At 47.7% G+C, this 14,176-nt stretch overlaps 1 protein-coding gene across 6 annotated transcripts in view; it reads left to right on the forward strand.

The window, feature by feature from the left end:
* The window catches only part of LOC134321132 (calcium-activated potassium channel subunit alpha-1-like), a 66,945-nt gene that overhangs the window by 14,609 nt on the left and 38,160 nt on the right, over window positions 1-14,176 (forward strand). The gene's annotated exons all lie outside the window — the stretch shown is intronic.

Consider the following 14,176-nt stretch of genomic DNA (forward strand, 5'->3'; position numbering starts at 1 on the left):
CCCGTGACCACCGATGAAGGTCTAGAAGACGACCGACACAAACAGCAGCAATAGATGATGAGCGATCGTCTCCGACCTTACGTCTACAAGGTGGACCGACTAGGTAGGCGTGTCTGATCGAGTGGACAGTGAGTGGACACGGGGTTTAAAAATCCACTCGTACCAGCACGACACACACTAACACACCAGCACCATGTCAGTGTCACTGCCGTGCTGAGAATCATCCAGCACCTAAATAATACCTGCTCTGTGGGGGTCCTGTGGGGGTCCTGACCATTGAAGAACAGCATGAAAGCAGGCTAAAAAGGTATGTAGAGAAACAGATGGACTACAGTCAGTGATTGTAGAACTACAAAGTGCTTCTATGTGGTAAGTGTAGAAACAAGGAGGTGGTTGTACATGATGCACGCGTTGGTAATCACCACGGTCGCCTGTAAAACCACTTATTCTTTGTGACCCCAGTTGACTGATCGGAACGATTTGGTCCTCGTCATTGGTGTCCTAGATGCGAGACTTGAGTTAACAGGTTCAGTTCTACCGAGCGTGTGCAGCATGTGGTTGCTACAGCATATGTTCCGTTAATGGGGGTGTGTGTGTTCGCGCATCTAATAAACATCCCTCGCATGTCTGGCTTTTAGACAGCGACACACACACACACACACACACACATGCAGGTTTCACACAAAGCTCTAAGCCGGAAGGTACGGTGGTTGTCTGTAGTGTCACCGTGAGGGCGTGTGAGTGCATGCATGCATGCATGGCGGCGTGCACACGTGTGTGTGGCGTGCTGTTAGAATGACGTGATTCATCCGCAGCCGCTGTGGGATGAATGGAGCTCATCACACTGATACACTAACGTGCGCGCGCTTGCGCTCGCACCCTCTCCCTTTGCCAGCGGAAATCGGGCGTCGGCGTGTGTTTAGCTGGTCTCGTCTGTAGCCATAGTAACAGAATCTTAATCTAGCTCGGCAGGTGTGTGTAGGTGTGTGTGTGCGTGTGTGTGTAAGACCGTTAGGAAGCACAAACACACTACACACATTTAGGTTTGACATAAAGCGGTTTATTATTGGCATTATTTTATAACGTGAGCTCAGTCGTCATTGATCGACGTTTCACATCGATCACAGTGCCACGCCCTGCCCACTTCTGCAAAATTCAAGGTCATTGTTTCTAATTAGACTTGATCTGTTACACTGACTGGTGTTATAGCATGTCGATGCCCATCCCCAACAATGCCACGTGCATTCAAACCATCCGATAATACCCTGCCAGCCCCGGGAACTGCTACCCCACCCCCCAAAAACCAGAAGAAACGGCATAACTGTTTCTCCAAGGTCTACACTATATGGCCAGAATGATACCTGAGCGTAAGCTTGTGAAAATAGAGTGACCTTTATGCGATTTTGAGAAGACTTCTCTCAAGAAGTATGTCTGTGGGAATTTGTGCCTCTGGAAAAGAAAGCCTCAGCTGATGTTCCAGTTCATTCCAAATCTGACGAGTGGGGCTGAGGTCAGGGCTCTGTGCAGGATCTGGAGTCATGCTGGAACAAGAAAGGGCCATCCCTAAATTGTTGCCGCAAAATAAGCACATAAGCATATAATATCCTTTATACAATTAATTTGGCCAAGTGGGTATCACTGTCGCCTCACAGCAAGAAGGTCCTGGGTTCGATCCTTTCTGTGCGGAGTTTGCATGTTCTCCACGTGTCTGTGTGGGGTTTCCTCCGGGAGCTCCGGTTTCCTCCCACAGTCCAAAAAGCAGTCAGGTTGATTGGAGACACCGAATTACCCTATAAGTGAATGGGTGTGTGTGTGTGTGTGTGTGTGCCCTGCGATGGTCATTTGATATGACTAAATAGAGTTGACCTCTTGCCCCCTGACCTTTGTAATTGTACCCATGAGAGCAGTCGTAACTGCAGCCAGCTGATTATCTTTCATTGTGTATCTGTCCCTCATGTTAACCCACAAGAACCTGCCCATCAGTGTTAGTCTGATTCAGATGGGTGGTGAGATACCTCCAATATGGAACCAATCGAACAGGGTTCAGTCAGGTTTATTACCTAAAACATTCAGTGTTGTGTTTGAACACTTTTATCCTGAGGAGCATCAATACCTGACAAAGAAGTGCAAGCAATAAAGAGCTCTAAACTAAATCTTTAATCATCTTTCATGTTTGCTCTAAGTTTTAATCATGCCAAAAGTATCTGGACGTGTTTGGTCCGTGTAATCAAACTGGCTTCAATCCTCTATCTAGCTAGTATTAGCCTACCCTAACCTCCCAGTTACTCAGCATGAGTGTAAAGTGTATTTAGCACGAGGATCAGCAAAAGGAATCAATAATCAGCTAATAAACACACACGTGGTAACACACGCTGAAAAAAACAGAGCTGGGATCTAAAATACATCGTATCGAGTAGGGATGTAACGATACACTCTACCCACGATACGATGCGATTCACGATACTGGGTTCACGATACGATTTTTTCCCCGATTTTTTTAAAACTGAAATTGAAGATAGGGATGCACCGATCCGATATTAAGATCGGATATCGGTCCCGATATTACCAAAATGAGATGGATCGGATATCGGATAATCAGGCCGATCCATGGGTCCGATACGTTCAGTTTAGTTCGTTTGCGACGCGTGCTAAGCCCATACAGGACGCGCTGCTGACGTACGGCGTATAACACAAACAAAAAGAGCAACATGGAGCGAGCCAAAGAGTCAGCTGCATGGAGGTATTTCACGCTTGCTATGCTAACAAGTTCGATGGCAACATGTTTATTACTCATGTTTAGCTGCTATATTTTATTTTGAATTACTGTTTGCACTAAATATTTACGGATAAGTTTATTTGAAAAAGTTATTTAAGCTACTAATGTTTTTCTCATCGTCAGCAGCTACATTATGGGTGTGTTCGAAAACCTAGTGAGCCACCTCGCTGCCTTACTGCCTACATAAGCGGCTGCCTCAGTAGAGAGGATTCTAATAAGTCATCAACTCATAAATCAGGTTATTCGAACGCGATTCCATCGGGTTTAGCATTTAGCATCTTGCCATTAAAAACAATGAACTGAGGTAGCACAGCGCTAACGCTAACGTCAATATAACATTTCCCTTCATGTACCGATAACCGTTACATTTCCTGACAAGCTCGAACTTGCAAATAAAAACACTCGGTATAAGTTTATACAAGTTAAAAATCAGTAATATTTTATTTACGTTTGATAATAACTCTGGGATTGATTTGGTCACCAAGGCAGCGTCGGATGCTCACTCGTCGAGTGAAAATAACACTGAAATATTAAGATGCCTGTTTATTATTTTATTGACAAATAAATAGCAGTTCAATACATTTATATCTGTGTTAATTATATTTTGTTTTGCAAACTTAGTCATGTTTAAGTCGATCCTGATGCCTTAAGTCTTTCCCACATAATAAAGTATACGGTTTATTAATTCAACAATGGTATCGGATCGGTATCGGGTATCGGCCGATATGCAACGTATATGTATCGGATCGGTATCGGAACTGAAAAAGTTGGATCGGTGCATCCCTAATTGAAGACAAATTAGTTTCCTTTTATTATTTCTTTTAAAAAAAGAAAATATAATCCTGTATTTGTGCTTATCTTTTATTTATCTAAATAATGAATGCTTTTATTTCTGAGGTAGGTACAAACTATGCAAAACAATTTTGAATTAAGCCCAATTTGGCTGAAAAACCCTGAATCTGGCAACCAGGCGTATAGCGCCGGTGACGTCATCAAGGCGAGGTGTATAGCGCCAGCGCCCTCTGCTGATTAAAGTGAATATCGAATTCAATTTACAGGTCAAATTGATTTGAATCGTGGAATCGGTTATAAACTGTATTGTGGTGAATCATTACATCCCTAGTATCGAGTCTCGGCTCTGCCTGCCGGCTGGGCTGAGCGGCCACGTGAACAACGATTGGCCTGTTGTTCAGATAGGTGTGGGGTATTGAGCCGGATCGGGACTCTCTCATGATCGACGCAACTACGACCTCTGCTGCCTGCACAGAGACGGGGAAAGAGTGCATCGATCAGGGTGTGTCTCTCCGTACACAGTGCTGATACGCGTACGCACTCGTCAGGTGTAGGTGACAAGACGCATACGGCTGCTGCACACGTGACGGAGGGGGCGTGGGTTAGCTTCGTTCTCCTCACTCAGAGCGGGGATCGGCGTTAGTGGAGAGGAAGCGTGACGCGCCGAAGTCGGGAGAAAAAGGGAAAAAATGCATAAATAAAACAAATGATGATAAAAAGGTGCTTGACGTTATTTAGCGCTTTTCTTGAATTCTTGAAGAGAAAATTCTGAAATACATCCAACACTTTCTGGATCTAATTAACAGCATCGGACCGAAAAATGGATTAGAACTGGATTAGTGATTCAAGCGTTGATTTATATTTTCAGAATGTGATATCGCCTCTGTTATTTGGTGTTGATGAACTTGTTCCCCCTGATGGTTGAAAGAGGATGATGAGTGTTTTTGGTCGCCATGGAAACAGCTTTGAAAGAGCACGTCCTTGTGATGATCAGACAGAGGAGGAGAGATAAGTAAATAAACACGTGAACGCGGGAGTTTTGCGTAGTTCTGTGTGCAGCGGCGCGAGCACGTCCGTCGTCTGAACGAAGCCCGCGTGGGCGACTGTTTTTATTTTCTCGTTTCTGCCGCCGTGAAATTAAAAATGCATGCTGGACTTTTCTCACGGTCACCCAGTGACAATAGCTTTTCCCATCATGGAAAATAATCGGCCGGCTTCATCCATTATTAAGGTGTCGAGTCGCTCTGATAAACACACGGTACGCAACACATGGTATAGTGCGCTGTAGACACAACCCTAACCTGCACAAATGAAATACCACTATCATAAATAATACCTGTCTATGTTCATCAAATAACCTGCATCTCATCTCCCTGATCTCACCCAGTCCAAGCCCCTGCCCAGTCTGATCGTCTTTTATAGGGCTGGATACACCCAAATAGGCTATCCACATGGCTCATTCTCTCTGTTTCTGGAGCTATCCACCTGGCCCAATCCTCTCATCTCTCTAGGGCTGGGTGATGTGAAGAATGGGTGATGTGAAGCTGGTAGGGTGAGAATGGGTGATGTGAAGCTGGTAGGGTGAGAATGGGTGATGTGAGGCTGGTAGGGTGAGAATGGGTGATGTGAAGCTGGTAGGGTGAGAATGGGTGATGTGAGGCTGGTAGGGTGAGAATGCGTGATGTGAAGCTGGTAGGGTGAGAATGGGTGATGTGAAGCTGGTAGGGTGAGAATGGGTGATGTGAGGCTGGTAGGGTGAGAATGGGTGATGTGAAGATGGTAGGTGAGAATGGGTGATGTGAAGCCGGCAGGGTGAGAATGGGTGATGTGAAGCCAGCAGGGTGAGAATGGGTGATGTGAAGCCAGCAGGGTGAGAATGGGTGATGTGAAGCTGGTAGGTGAGAATGGGTGATGTGAAGCTGGTAGGGTGAGAATGGGTGATGTGAGGCTGGTAGGGTGAGAATGCGTGATGTGAAGCTGGTAGGGTGAGAATGGGTGATGTGAAGCTGGTAGGGTGAGAATGGGTGATGTGAGGCTGGTAGGGTGAGAATGGGTGATGTGAAGATGGTAGGTGAGAATGGGTGATGTGAAGCCGGCAGGGTGAGAATGGGTGATGTGAAGCCAGCAGGGTGAGAATGGGTGATGTGAAGCCAGCAGGGTGAGAATGGGTGATGTGAAGCTGGTAGGTGAGAATGGGTGATGTGAAGCCGGCAGGGTGAGAATGGGTGATGTGAGGCTGGTAGGGTGAGAATGGGTGATGTGAAGCTGGTAGGTGAGAATGGGTGATGTGAAGCCGGCAGGGTGAGAATGGGTGATGTGAGGCTGGTAGGGTGAGAATGGGTGATGTGAAGCTGGTAGGTGAGAATGGGTGATGTGAAGCTGGCAGGGTGAGAATGGGTGATGTAAAGCCGGCAGGGTGAGAATGGGTGATGTGAAGCCGGTAGGGTGAGAATGGGTGATGTGAAGCCGGTAGGGTGAGAATGGGTGATGTGAAGCTGGTAGGGTGAGAATGGGTGATGTGAGGCTGGTAGGGTGAGAATGGATGATGTGAGGCTGGTAGGGTGAGAATGCGTGATGTGAAGCTGGTAGGGTGAGAATGGGTGATGTGAAGCTGGTAGGGTGAGAATGGGTGATGTGAAGCTGGCAGGGTGAGAATGGGTGATGTAAAGCTGGCAGGGTGAGAATGGGTGATGTGAAGCTGGTAGGTGAGAATGGGTGATGTGAAGCTGGCAGGGTGAGAATGGGTGATGTAAAGCTGGTAGGGTGAGAATGGGTGATGTGAAGCTGGCAGGGTGAGAATGGGTGATGTAAAGCTGGTAGGGTGAGAATGGGTGATGTGAAGCTGGCAGGGTGAGAATGGGTGATGTGAAGCTGGTAGGGTGATAATGGGTGATGTGAAGCTGGTAGGGTGAGAATGGGTGATGTAAAGCTGGCAGGGTGAGAATGGGTGATGTGAAGCTGGTAGGTGAGAATGGGTGATGTGAGGCTGGTAGGGTGAGAATGGGTGATGTGAGGCTGGTAGGGTGAGAATGGGTGATGTGAAGCTGGTAGGGTGAGAATGGGTGATGTGAAGCTGGTAGGGTGAGAATGGGTGATGTGAGGCTGGTAGGGTGAGAATGCGTGATGTGAAGCTGGTAGGGTGAGAATGGGTGATGTGAAGCTGGTAGGGTGAGAATGGGTGATGTGAGGCTGGTAGGGTGAGAATGGGTGATGTGAAGATGGTAGGTGAGAATGGGTGATGTGAAGCCGGCAGGGTGAGAATGGGTGATGTGAAGCCAGCAGGGTGAGAATGGGTGATGTGAAGCCGGCAGGGTGAGAATGGGTGATGTAAAGCTGGCAGGGTGAGAATGGGTGATGTGAAGCTGGTAGGTGAGAATGGGTGATGTGAAGCTGGTAGGGTGAGAATGGGTGATGTGAAGCTGGTAGGGTGAGAATGGGTGATGTGAAGCTGGCAGGGTGAGAATGGGTGATGTGAAGCTGGTAGGGTGAGAATGGGTGATGTGAAGCTGGTAGGGTGAGAATGGGTGATGTGAAGCTGGTAGGGTGATAATGGGTGATGTGAAGCTGGCAGGGTGATGTGAAGCTGGTAGGGTGAGAATGGGTGATGTGAAGCTGGTAGGGTGATAATGGGTGATGTGAAGCTGGTAGGGTGAGAATGGGTGATGTGAAGCTGGCAGGGTGAGAATGGGTGATGTGAAGCTGGCAGGGTGAGAATGGGTGATGTAAAGCTGGTAGGGTGAGAATGGGTGATGTGAAGCTGGCAGGGTGAGAATGGGTGATGTAAAGCTGGTAGGGTGAGAATGGGTGATGTGAAGCTGGCAGGGTGAGAATGGGTGATGTGAAGCTGGTAGGGTGATAATGGGTGATGTGAAGCTGGTAGGGTGAGAATGGGTGATGTGAAGCCGGCAGGGTGAGAATGGGTGATGTGAAGCTGGTAGGGTGAGAATGGGTGATGTGAAGCCGGTAGGGTGAGAATGGGTGATGTGAAGCCGGTAGGGTGAGAATGGGTGATGTGAGGCTGGTAGGGTGAGAATGGGTGATGTGAGGCTGGTAGGGTGAGAATGGATGATGTGAGGCTGGTAGGGTGAGAATGCGTGATGTGAAGCTGGTAGGGTGAGAATGGGTGATGTGAAGCTGGTAGGGTGAGAATGCGTGATGTGAAGCTGGCAGGGTGAGAATGGGTGATGTAAAGCTGGCAGGGTGAGAATGGGTGATGTGAAGCTGGTAGGTGAGAATGGGTGATGTGAAGCTGGCAGGGTGAGAATGGGTGATGTAAAGCTGGTAGGGTGAGAATGGGTGATGTGAAGCTGGCAGGGTGAGAATGGGTGATGTAAAGCTGGTAGGGTGAGAATGGGTGATGTGAAGCTGGCAGGGTGAGAATGGGTGATGTGAAGCTGGTAGGGTGAGAATGGGTGATGTGAAGCTGGCAGGGTGAGAATGGGTGATGTGAAGCTGGTAGGGTGAGAATGGGTGATGTAAAGCTGGCAGGGTGAGAATGGGTGATGTAAAGCTGGCAGGGTGAGAATGGGTGATGTGAAGCTGGTAGGTGAGAATGGGTGATGTGAAGCTGGTAGGGTGAGAATGGGTGATGTAAAGCTGGTAGGGTGAGAATGGGTGATGTGAAGCTGGCAGGGTGAGAATGGGTGATGTGAAGCTGGTAGGGTGAGAATGGGTGATGTAAAGCTGGCAGGGTGAGAATGGGTGATGTGAAGCTGGTAGGGTGATAATGGGTGATGTGAAGCTGGTAGGGTGAGAATGGGTGATGTGAAGCTGGTAGGGTGATAATGGGTGATGTGAAGCTGGTAGGGTGAGAATGGGTGATGTGAAGCTGGCAGGGTGAGAATGGGTGATGTGAAGCTGGCAGGGTGAGAATGGGTGATGTAAAGCTGGTAGGGTGAGAATGGGTGATGTGAAGCTGGCAGGGTGAGAATGGGTGATGTAAAGCTGGTAGGGTGAGAATGGGTGATGTGAAGCTGGCAGGGTGAGAATGGGTGATGTGAAGCTGGTAGGGTGAGAATGGGTGATGTGAAGCCGGCAGGGTGAGAATGGGTGATGTGAAGCTGGTAGGGTGAGAATGGGTGATGTGAAGCCGGTAGGGTGAGAATGGGTGATGTGAAGCCGGTAGGGTGAGAATGGGTGATGTGAGGCTGGTAGGGTGAGAATGGGTGATGTGAGGCTGGTAGGGTGAGAATGGATGATGTGAGGCTGGTAGGGTGAGAATGCGTGATGTGAAGCTGGTAGGGTGAGAATGGGTGATGTGAAGCTGGTAGGGTGAGAATGCGTGATGTGAAGCTGGCACGGTGAGAATGGGTGATGTAAAGCTGGCAGGGTGAGAATGGGTGATGTGAAGCTGGTAGGTGAGAATGGGTGATGTGAAGCTGGTAGGGTGAGAATGGGTGATGTAAAGCTGGTAGGGTGAGAATGGGTGATGTGAAGCTGGCAGGGTGAGAATGGGTGATGTGAAGCTGGTAGGGTGAGAATGGGTGATGTGAAGCTGGTAGGGTGAGAATGGGTGATGTGAAGCTGGTAGGGTGATAATGGGTGATGTGAAGCTGGCAGGGTGAGAATGGGTGATGTAAAGCTGGTAGGGTGAGAATGGGTGATGTGAAGCTGGCAGGGTGAGAATGGGTGATGTGAAGCTGGTAGGGTGAGAATGGGTGATGTGAAGCTGGTAGGGTGATAATGGGTGATGTGAAGCTGGTAGGGTGAGAATGGGTGATGTGAAGCTGGCAGGGTGAGAATGGGTGATGTAAAGCTGGCAGGGTGAGAATGGGTGATGTGAAGCTGGTAGGTGAGAATGGGTGATGTGAAGCTGGCAGGGTGAGAATGGGTGATGTAAAGCTGGTAGGGTGAGAATGGGTGATGTGAAGCTGGCAGGGTGAGAATGGGTGATGTAAAGCTGGCAGGGTGAGAATGGGTGATGTGAAGCTGGTAGGTGAGAATGGGTGATGTGAAGCTGGCAGGGTGAGAATGGGTGATGTAAAGCTGGTAGGGTGAGAATGGGTGATGTGAAGCTGGCAGGGTGAGAATGGGTGATGTAAAGCTGGTAGGGTGAGAATGGGTGATGTGAAGCTGGCAGGGTGAGAATGGGTGATGTGAAGCTGGTAGGGTGAGAATGGGTGATGTGAAGCTGGCAGGGTGAGAATGGGTGATGTGAAGCTGGTAGGGTGAGAATGGGTGATGTAAAGCTGGCAGGGTGAGAATGGGTGATGTAAAGCTGGCAGGGTGAGAATGGGTGATGTGAAGCTGGTAGGTGAGAATGGGTGATGTGAAGCTGGTAGGGTGAGAATGGGTGATGTAAAGCTGGTAGGGTGAGAATGGGTGATGTGAAGCTGGCAGGGTGAGAATGGGTGATGTGAAGCTGGTAGGGTGAGAATGGGTGATGTGAAGCTGGTAGGGTGATAATGGGTGATGTGAAGCTGGTAGGTGAGAATGGGTGATGTGAAGCTGGTAGGGTGAGAATGGGTGATGTGAAGCTGGTAGGTGAGAATGGGTGATGTGAAGCTGGTAGGGTGATAATGGGTGATGTGAAGCTGGTAGGGTGATAATGGGTGATGTGAAGCTGGTAGGGTGAGAATGGGTGATGTGAAGCTGGCAGGGTGAGAATGGGTGATGTGAAGCTGGTAGGGTGAGAATGGGTGATGTGAAGCTGGCAGGGTGAGAATGGGTGATGTAAAGCTGGTAGGGTGAGAATGGGTGATGTGAAGCTGGCAGGGTGAGAATGGGTGATGTGAAGCTGGCAGGGTGAGAATGGGTGATGTGAAGCTGGTAGGGTGAGAATGGGTGATGTGAAGCTGGCAGGGTGAGAATGGGTGATGTGAAGCTGGCAGGGTGAGAATGGGTGATGTGAAGCTGGTAGGGTGAGAATGGGTGATGTGAAGCTGGCAGGGTGAGAATGGGTGATGTAAAGCTGGTAGGGTGAGAATGGGTGATGTGAAGCTGGCAGGGTGAGAATGGGTGATGTGAAGCTGGCAGGGTGAGAATGGGTGATGTGAAGCTGGTAGGGTGAGAATGGGTGATGTGAAGCTGGCAGGGTGAGAATGGGTGATGTAAAGCTGGTAGGGTGAGAATGGGTGATGTGAAGCTGGCAGGGTGAGAATGGGTGATGTGAAGCTGGCAGGGTGAGAATGGGTGATGTGAAGCTGGTAGGGTGAGAATGGGTGATGTGAAGCTGGCAGGGTGAGAATGGGTGATGTAAAGCTGGTAGGGTGAGAATGGGTGATGTGAAGCTGGCAGGGTGAGAATGGGTGATGTGAAGCTGGCAGGGTGAGAATGGGTGATGTGAAGCTGGTAGGGTGAGAATGGGTGATGTGAAGCTGGCAGGGTGAGAATGGGTGATGTATGGGTGCAGAAACAGAGATACAGAGGAAGATTAAAAGGACCAATGAAAGATCAGTGTGGAGATACAGATGTGAGGATACAGAGAGATAATGGGATGACGGCAGAGAGATTAAACATCCTGATCTCTCTGTGCATGGAGATTAACTCTAATGCAGGACCCTTCAATGCCCCACCTCCATCCAAACAAACACATTTATGGTTCTTCTAAAATAACAACCTTCATGACTTTTACTGCTGCAGTGTTACATCATCAAACTGTGAATTTTTACAAGTGACATGAATACAACCTCCATTGTTTAAGTCCTGACCCAATCCAGGGTGCAGTAAGGGGGGTTTATAAATCACTGACAACATTTTGGACGCCTGTAGGAATTGATTGGAATCTGCTGGTCGTACTGGTGTCTATGTCCACATAATTATGGCCATATAGTGTATCGGTTTTAAAAAATGTGTATTTTCGATATTTAACTAATCATGAACATCCTTTTTTTAATCCATCAAATAAATGAGCAGTTTGTGTACACTGCACTTGTTGTCAGGTGTGCTGCCATTGTACAGAACACCAATTACATTTCACACACACACACACACTCACACGTGTACACACCTGTAATCCTACACAAACAAATCAACCTTTCCTGCCTGTCGCACCTTCAATCAACACCTTTAATCACTCGCCGTCGACCCTCAGCACACTATTGATGATCCCACTTTTGACTTTCTGTTCTCTAACAACACGGTACATGGACTTTCTTCCTTTTACTCATGTAACACCAACTCCAAGAAAGTTGGGAGAGGGGCGTGTTTCCTCCTGCGTTACTTTTAACAATGTTCTGTAGAGGTTTGGGAACTGAGTACACCAACTCGACACCAAAACTGTAGGCGTGAAAGTGATTTTTTTCTTTTGTTCTTGCTTCATAAAACAATTCAGCTGCTCAATCCACCACGTTTTCAGTAGGCGATAGGTCTGAACTGCAGACAGGCTAGTCTAGCATCTGCAATCTTACTGCAAAGACATACATTTGCAACACATGCAGAGGGTGGCTTGGCATCGTCTTGCTAAGACATACCAGGTGTTAATGTAATTTAAATGGAAGGATATGTTGCTTCTCTGCATTAATGCAGCATTTACTGATGTACTACTGGCACTGATGCAATGAGTTTGGGCACAGAGAAGTCGGTGGCATTTCTGGATGTTGTTGATATTTGGCTTCTGCTTTGTGTAGTGATGAACCGTGTTTACTGACCAGGGTTTTCCGAAGCATCCCAGAGTCCATGTGGTTCTGTTCGTTACGGAAGCGTGTCGGTTTAGAATGCAGAACTGTCAGAGGACATTCGATGTTGGTTTTTGGCCTTGTCCTGTCTCTGGATTCTCTGAATATTTTAATAATGTTATGGACTGTAAATGTGACTGTAAATTTGTTCTTAAACTGTAGGACTAAGTCATTTTCTTTCACGCCATACAGCACTGAAGCCTAAGCCTCCTTTATTCTAAAACATTCTGTTACGGACATTATTGCACCAATGCGTGGCACCACTGCAATAATTAACCCTAATCCTTTCAGACTGGCGCTTTTTTGCTATAAACCACAAGTAGACATTTATCTCAGAACAGGAAGACCATTCAAACCTTTAGGAATTGAGCCAAACCCATAATTCCAAGCCTTCCAACAGCTTATTAAGCTAAGAGCCTCCTTCCAATCAAGCTTTTATCTTCAGACAGTCCCTCCTGGCACTGAACCACAACTCCTCAACGCATTTATTCTCCGATCTGGGCATCTGAATGAGACTGTAAAGTGGAGTTCCATACAGTAGAGTAGGGGTTCCATCTAGCAGTGCCAGGATAGGACAGTTTCTTAAAATGGATTAGTGATCATAAAACATTAGCACACGCTCGAGCTGAACCGCCCCTGATAATACTGCCGAATACGATCCATAAACATCATTCAAACACGAACCACAACATCAGTACTAAACCTAATGCTTTACTCTTACAGCAGATAGCAATTAGCTTTCTAGCATAGAAACCAAGCAAATGTGGTTTAGCTTTGATTAATGGAGCTCAGGGAGAGGAGCTGGAGAAATGAAACTGGGATTATGGTAGAAAAAGATGTTGTATACTGGACTTGGCAGTTTGTCCTCCATCCAGCCAACTATTGTCCTCCATCCATCCACTCAACTACTGTCCTCCATCCATCCACTCAACTACTGTCCTCCATCCATCCTGTTAACTACTGTCCTCTATCCATCCACTCAACTACTGTCCTCCATCCATCCACTCAACTACTGTCCTCCATCCATCCTGTTTACTACTGTCCTCCATCCATCCACTAAACTACTGTCCTCCATCCATCCACTCAACTACTGTCCTCCATCCATCCTGTTTACTACTGTCCTCCATCCATCCTGTCAACTACTGTCCTCCATCCATCCTGTCTACTACTGTCCTCCATCCATCCTGTCAACTACTGTCCTCCATCCATCCACTAAACTACTGTCCTCCATCCATCCTGTTTACTACTGTCCTCCATCCATCCACTAAACTACTGTCCTCCATCCATCCTGTTTACTACTGTCCTCCATCCATCCACTAAACTACTGTCCTCCATCCATCCACTCAACTACTGTCCTCCATCCATCCTGTTTACTACTGTCCTCCATCCATCCACTAAACTACTGTCCTCCATCCATCCTGTTTACTACTGTCCTCCATCCATCCACTAAACTACTGTCCTCCATCCATCCTGTTTACTACTGTCCTCCATCCATCCACTAAACTACTGTCCTCCATCCATCCTGTCAACTACTGTCCTCCATCCATCCTGTTTACTACTGTCCTCTATCCATCCACTAAACTACTGTCCTCCATCCATCCACTCAACTACTGTCCTCCATCCATCCTGTTTACTACTGTCCTCCATCCATCCACTAAACTACTGTCCTCCATCCATCCTGTTTACTACTGTCCTCCATCCATCCTGTCAACTACTGTCCTCCATCCATCCTGTCAACTACTGTCCTCCATCCATCCACTAAACTACTGTCCTCCATCCATCCTGTTTACTACTGTCCTCCATCCATCCACTAAACTACTGTCCTCCATCCATCCTGTTTACTACTGTCCTCCATCCATCCACTAAACTACTGTCCTCCATCCATCCACTCAACTACTGTCCTCCATCCATCCTGTTTACTACTGTCCTCCATCCATCCACTAAACTACTGTCCTCCATCCATCCTGTTTACTACTGTCCTCCATCCATCCAC

The sequence above is a fragment of the Trichomycterus rosablanca genome, chromosome 10 (assembly GCF_030014385.1).
Source record: "Trichomycterus rosablanca isolate fTriRos1 chromosome 10, fTriRos1.hap1, whole genome shotgun sequence".
Taxonomy (NCBI): Eukaryota; Metazoa; Chordata; class Actinopteri; order Siluriformes; family Trichomycteridae; genus Trichomycterus; species Trichomycterus rosablanca.